Source organism: Mchenga conophoros, linkage group LG11 (assembly GCF_057382185.1).
Source record: "Mchenga conophoros isolate Kocher_MC1m ecotype Shallow Benthic linkage group LG11, M_conophoros_male_GT1.1, whole genome shotgun sequence".
NCBI lineage: Eukaryota > Metazoa > Chordata > Actinopteri > Cichliformes > Cichlidae > Mchenga > Mchenga conophoros.
In genome coordinates, this window is record NC_140536.1 from 7,207,559 (window position 1) to 7,214,866 (window position 7,308).

Below are 7,308 nucleotides of genomic sequence, written 5' to 3' on the forward strand. Positions count from 1 at the left end.
CAGGAGGGGCCGAGCGGGCCGCTGGTCCTGCCAATCATTATGCTTTCCATGTGTGTCGACATGTGAGCATTTGCATACTTCCCCTTGTTTGAAATTGGCTCTCGCATTTCAAATCACAGCATCCATTTAATATATAGCTCATGGTCAAAAACGTCAACTGTCACTTTAAGATGACATATAGGCCTATTGTTAGAACCGCAGATCAGTCTTATGGAAAGTTGCACTCGTGACTCTCTGATGATGTGGTGCAGTTGTTCTCCTTGTGTAATCCAGAGGCAATTAATGGGGGAAAACTTCCCTGGCAGCGAGTTTAATCTCATTAACTGCAGTACACAGTGTTTTTAGGCCTTGTTATTTGTCTGTGCATTCAGCCCGGTCTAGACAATATGCCGTCGATTTCACAAGTAGGAGCACGACAAGCTGTTTATGAGATCTTGGGGGAAATGTGATGCTGCAATATGGCAGGGCTTACAGATAAGCCTCCCTCCATAGCGCAAAGTCAAACAAGAGAGAGTTGGTCCACAGCCTACAGGCACTCACTGGTGTTATTGACAGAGCCTCCACCCTGCACACAGCAGCATTTAGACAAGTTTTTACAGAAAGATGACTGGGAAGAAAATGCTTTTTTTAATGGAGGGTACATATCAGTAGTTTTAGATGTTAAAGGTAACACGCAGAAAGCTTCCGTGTGATAATTATTGCCAGCTGTATCGAACTGCTATTTTCATTTAGGTTAATCAGTATTTTTGTTGATTCATCAAAGCATATTAAGTTTTGCTGCTTCAATCTGGCTCATATAAAGATAATTTTTTCTCTTTTACATTTTAAATACCAAATGACTAAGTGACAAATGGAAAAACATGAGTGCATGAATTTTAGGTAACGGCAGTATTTTTTGTTTTCATAGCGGTGGCATATTAATTCCATTTTCTACATTTTTGGGAGCATTTAAGGCATTTAAATTAGATTCCTAGTGTACACTTTGATGTCCTCATGGAGGATACACATGGCTGAACACAGAATATGGTATTAACGTGTTTATTAGTGGGTTTGAACCCAGGAAGTGCTTATCTGTGTGGAATTTGGATCTTCTCTGTGTACTTGTGCAGGGTTTCTCCAGGAACTCTATATGTTTATACACCACTCTGCATTTAATCATTACTTAGTAATATTCTCTGGTTCTCTTGCTTGTCCTGTCTTCCTCCAATCGCAGCAGAGGGCTGTCCCCTCCTGAGCCTGTTTCTGCTGGAGGGTTCTTCCTGTTAAAAGGGAGTTTTTCCTTCTCCCTGTCACCAAGTGTTTGCTCATCGGGGGATGTCTCATTGTTTGTGCCATTATAGTAGGGTCAAGCACCAAGCATCCTGAGGGGACTCCTGTCAAGATTTATCCCTATATAAATAAAATAAAATGTAATTGAATTGAATATCTTGGCCCAAGAATGAAAAGATTCAGAATTTTAAGAGTTGAAAGATTTTTTAAACAGAAAACATTAACATCAGATAATCAGATGACCAAAGCCAGATATGCAATAACGGGTTCTGCATCACACGTCCACCATCCATCATGGCTACATTTGTCATGAGACATAACTGGATACACAATTTTGCAATATATAAAAGTCTTCTTTAAAAGTGTTTCCCTTGGGGGGGGGGGGGGGGGGGGGGGGTACAGGAGTAAAATTTTGTTTCCATTATTTCTGTATCATAAAACTCACTGAAACCAATTATCCCATATTTAACAAGCAGCATCAAGCATAAAGAGGAATACCTCTGGTGACAAAAGCTCTGTAATCCAGATCAGACAGTGCCTGCGTGTAAACGAGGCATTTGTTTCTGAAAATGGAGTGGGTATCAAAATTACCTAATCATCAAGGAATAAAATTTGGCAGCGGTACACATAGTGAGCATGGATGAGACTAATTTACTAAACATACCCTCCAGTCTCATAATTACATGTAATTTTACCGGCATAATTAACTAATTTAATTACTACTCCTCAAGAGCATCAATTATTGATATTACAGAGCATTCAGATGGCAGGCAGAGCTCTCGACGTGGCGCGCATTCAGAGGGTGGTAAACACATGCTGACTCTCCAAGAGTCTTGGCCAGCTTCCTGCTAGCGCTTAACGAAGGGGTGAGGGAGCCAGAGGGAGGGAGACTGAAAGAGAGGAGGGAATGAAACATTGTGTGTGTGTGTGCGTGTAGGATAAAGAAAGAGAGCGTGCCATCACAGACGCTCGTCGTTCCTTCACAAAGTTAATTAAAGCTCTGCATCGACCTCATGAGGAATTTCAGAGGTGGACAAATGAAGCTTTTTGACCTAAGACAGCTGGATGATGGCTCAGATGTGTTATCATTCCAGCTACTGAGGGAGAACAAAACAGAGTGCAAAAGCCTTACGTTTTTTAACACATATTATAAAACTAAAAAAACAAAGCTTCTCTCAATCTCTGCCTGTGTATCGTCCCTTTTTTTAATCCCTTTTTACAAAGCTTGCCAGCTTTTGTCATGTAGTAGATTTAGTTGCCCGTTATTTACCCTCAATGAAACAACAATAGCAACACTAACCAATTTGGTGCTTACACATTTGAACTGAATCCAACAGGCGCTGTCTCTGATTTTCATTTTCATCAGTAATCCAGCTTGTTCGCCTCTCCATGTAAAGTGAACGCAGGTGTGGACGCTGTTCAAACACCAACCTGCTGATAGTTAATCTTATGATTATTGGGCTGCATGAGAACAGTTTACATGTGTAATCTCCACGTTTAACTGATATCATCACTGGCGACTGGCACTTAAAGGAGTAGACTGAGCAAATTCTGTTGCCACTACACACAACAAGCATTGAAGTATCAGAACCTTTTTGTAATTGTAATGCAATAACATATTTTATGAGCTGGTAAACCGCTGCAGGCCTAAACATGCTCACTATTAAACACACGCAGATGATTTTAGCTGATCAATCAGCGGTTCAAGCATAGCGTGATGTCCTTTAAAGTGTCAGCAAAACTATGCTTTCATTTCACCACGGCAGGAAGTCATGTATGCTTTACACATATTGTGTTGGGCAACAAATTACAAAACTGCACTTGCGGATTTGTTGAAATGCTTGAAATATTAGAACATTTTGAAAAGATTACTTTTCACTGTAGTGCTGCTTGGTTTCATCAAGCTGGACCTTGCATTCCCACCTACAATGAATCCATTAGTACACTTGAAGACCTGCAGTTCACAGCACTCAGCCGCAGTGCTTCAAAATGCTGCACCACTATGAGGAAAAAAGAGAAAAGCACGAAAAACTCTGAAAAAGCCTTTGAGCTAAAGGCTGGAACAGAGAAAGAAAAAAAAGCTAAATGTAAGAAAGTGAAATAATCACTGACATATCTCAAAACAAGAAGCAGTCTGAGAGTGCAAAGCTCCACCACGGCAGCTCACTCTATGAGCAGAAAGAGAGCTATATTATATTTAGTATATATTCATTTGGGGTTTTTTATTTTTAAAGTTTGTAGTGCAGTAAATACGGGATGTAGCATGACAAAGGTTTACTTTGATGACACAAACATTCTATAGGAGCAGCTAATGGATAATATGTGTCGATTCGGACATGAATAACTTATATAATAAGCTCACACAATTTCAGTATACATATACAATGACAATAAAGGGCTATTCTGTTCTATTCCATTCCAGTTTATTTCTAATATTATACTAGTACTATATTATTATACTATACTACTACTATTTATAACTAGGGCTGTGCGATATGACCAAAATCTCATATCCCGATATAAGACATTTATCGTCCCAACAACGATATAAATCACAAATTTTTTACATTTTCTGTAAATTCTGTGAATCCAGGGCAACTCGACTTGCCTGAAGTGTTTTCAGCTGGGCGTCATGTACCTGGAGTCGAGTGTTTTGACCGATGCAAAGAAACTATACATTTTTAGACATAAGTTGAAACGGCCGCCATGTTCTTTGTGAGTATTTATTACACGGCGTGCTGCGGGGAAAAGCCTGTTCTAAGGTTTTTTTTTTTAGCACCTGACGGCTCTTTTTGTGCTTCTCATCCGTAAACAATATGCATACTATTTCACGTGATTCAGTTTATTTTGAAAAATCTCAACAGTAGGGCTGGGCCATATTATACCGTTCACGGTAATACCGGTATAATGTTAGGCAACGATAGGAAAATGAAATATCGCGATAGAATGGGAGTAAAACGCGCATGCGCAGTGCCTTTGTTTTCATACGCACATGGCCGATTGTTGAGTGAAACAGATGAACCAGAATTGGTTTGTAAAAATGGTGCAACTTCCGTGATGTGGAACTGGTTTGGTGTTTGTCTGTCAGATACACAACAAAGCACATTTTTTTGCAGAACATGCAAGCGGCCGTCGTTATTGTCGTATTTGTCGGACTAAGATGCTCTTAAATCTGGGAGTAATCTGGGTCCTAAACTCCGTATGCTTCAGGTCAAACAACACTGCAGCATCACTTAGAGTTAAAAACTGTCTAAATTCTTTCATCTTTAATAAAACGATCAGCATTGCTGCTTTACCAGGTGTAACTATAAAGTGCCTCTCAACTTTAACTTCCAGGCATCCATGAAAACAAAAGTTATTACATTTAATGGAGTTAGAAGTTAGCAGGAAGCTAGCGGAAGTTAGCTCGCTAGTTTCGCTAGTTACCTAAGCATGATATTGCATGTTCTGACTGAGAGATTTCTGAAAAAAATCAAACGTACAGCTCTGCTATCACTTCCAACATAAATGAAGACAGGAAACTAAACAGCAGTGACTTTTGTAGGGTTACTGAAGTTGGGCTAGCTGGTATATAATGATGTGCTACGTGATCGCTAGCGACACAGCTATGTTAGCATAACATAAACAGTGAAGCTGGAGGACGAACACTAACACTTTTCCACTTGTAAAAGTTAACGTGAAGGTTCTTCATGGTTAGAGACAAATGCAATCGCATGGCAGGATGCTGTAAACGGACCAAACTTCAGTCAGGAGAACAACTGAGATAATCCATCCACAATACGAGGTTAGTCATTAATATACTGCAACAACATGGGAATAGAGCAGCTGCCAGAGAATTCAACATTAATGAATCAATGGTACAGAAGTGGAGGAAGCAAGAAGAATGAGTTTAATAAAGTTTGATTTATCTGACTGCTTTGTTTCGCTTAATGTGCCTTATAATCCCGTGCACCTTATGGTCCGAAAAATGCGTACTGCACACTGCAGTTTAATGTTGCAAAGCACCTCTTTTTAACTTCAGTGGATATTATACATGGTTATGCTCAGGATATGTCAGCCCATTTCTACTGGAAATGCCTTTTGGTTAAACTTTCAGCAAGGAATTTGCATTTGCACTGTTACATTTTTATAAAGCTTTAATGTACATAAAAACCAGCTTCTTGTTTAAGTGAAAATAAATGGAAGGTTGTCTTTTTGCGCTAGTAATGTTGTGGAGTTGTATTTTGTCTCGCATCAATTATATCATCGGTTATATCGTTATCGCAAATTTTCAAATATATATCGTGATAAATATTTTTGGCCATATCGCCAAAATATATATTTTGAAACGATATATATCGTTATATTGAACAGCCCTATTTCTAACTAATTATACAGCTCATTCTCTTTCTCCTGACAGCTCCTTCTTCAATGATAAAACACATTTTGGGGTCAACTTGAAAGAAAGGCAGATGTGAAATGTAGAATTGAGATCAAAGGTCCACTGTGACATGATATCTGGATGAAAAGTATAATGTGATGTTTAGAATCGCCATATACTAGTATTATTTCCCACAAATCCAGCAGAATTTTAAGAATAGCTTTAAAAAAAAAGACATTTTATGAAAGTTTGACCTCATTTAACCTTGAAGAAAAGCTCAGAGGTCCAAAATCACACAATATTTACAATCCCCATATATCATTCCTTTTATATCTGTATCCTGTTAGTACACACAGTGGCAGTAACAAAACATAGTTATAAATATCCCTGTAAAGCATTATGATGACTTTGACCTTCAGTTCAATCTGTTGACCTTGAAGAAGATGTCAGAGGTCAAATGTGACAGGATACACATCACACTTGTAATAGTAGTGACATAGTAATTATTATTATCATGTTATATTTGTCAGTTTTCCATCTTGAAGAGCTATGGAAGGATGTATGCAAGATTTTAATGGATTTCTAAAAGACCCCTGTCAGGGTCTTGGGACTGGGCGACCCAGGATCCCTGAGCAGTTATTTATTATTATTATTATTATATGTATTTTGGTGTTGCTGCTGCTCTTCTCCATGCTTGTAGATGTGTGTGTGTGTGTGTGTGTGTGTGTGTGTGTGTACGTCTGCGGGTATGCTTGGAGGATGGAGCTCAGCCACCTGCAGGCCTGAGGGGTGTGGCCCTGTGGAAGGACTGGCCACACCCGAAGCCACACACCTGCCGGGGGAGCTACTTAGGAGAGTCTTGGAGCTCCCACCGACGCGGGATCATTGCATGAGACTCCACGTTAGTCGTCCTGTTACCGAGTTAGTGTGTGTATGCCCGCAAGTTGTATGTGTCCTGACGGCTGCGTCTTTTGTTTCCCGCAGGAGGAGCGTGGAAGACACGGGAGCAGCGAGCACCGGGGGGTGCTGACACGGGAGCGGAGAGCACAGAAACACGGACTATTCACGGGGAGACACGACACGGGAGTCTGGGAGAACACGGGGATTTATTGCTACGTTGTTTTTCACTTTGTAAATAAACACTGCCTATACATAGAGCACCGCGCCTGGGTCCTCCTTCCCCACTCCTTCCACGGTGTGCCATGCCATACCGTGACAACCCCTCTACAAAGTTTTATCAGAATTAAACAAAAACTATTGTGTTTACAGACAGAATGACATGTAAGCCCTAGCAAAAACACAACCTCCTGGCAGATCTACTACTCTACAGTTTAATATATATTTTATATTCCACCAAAAAAACGGCATTTTCTGTTTTTTATTGTTGTTTGTCTCACAGTTATATGGTTACTGCTGGTTACCACAGTAGTACGAAGAAGCACCCTCGACAATAATCCAGACATCTGTTTCGAGGGGTCAGTACAACTAGAAGAGCGCTACGTAAATGTCAGTTCTATTCCTTTCTCATTTCCATCCTTAATTATTGAAAAACAACAACAGCCATCAGCAGAACGTTAGAACAAACAAACATATTAGAATACTGGGGTGGCATAAGGATTATATTTCTATCAAAGACTTCTCAAAGGCAAGAAAGTAGTGCCTTTGTTTTGGAGTGTTGT

General features: G+C 39.9%; 1 long non-coding RNA gene across 1 annotated transcript; it reads left to right on the top strand.

Annotated features, from left to right (window-relative positions):
- The first annotated feature begins 5,307 nt into the window (after positions 1 to 5,307).
- LOC146563509 (uncharacterized) lies at positions 5,308 to 6,786 on the top strand. Its single transcript, XR_014894253.1, has 2 exons — positions 5,308 to 6,530; positions 6,614 to 6,786. It is a non-coding gene; the product is annotated as an uncharacterized LOC146563509 (long non-coding RNA).
- Positions 6,787 to 7,308: the final 522 nt, after the last annotated feature.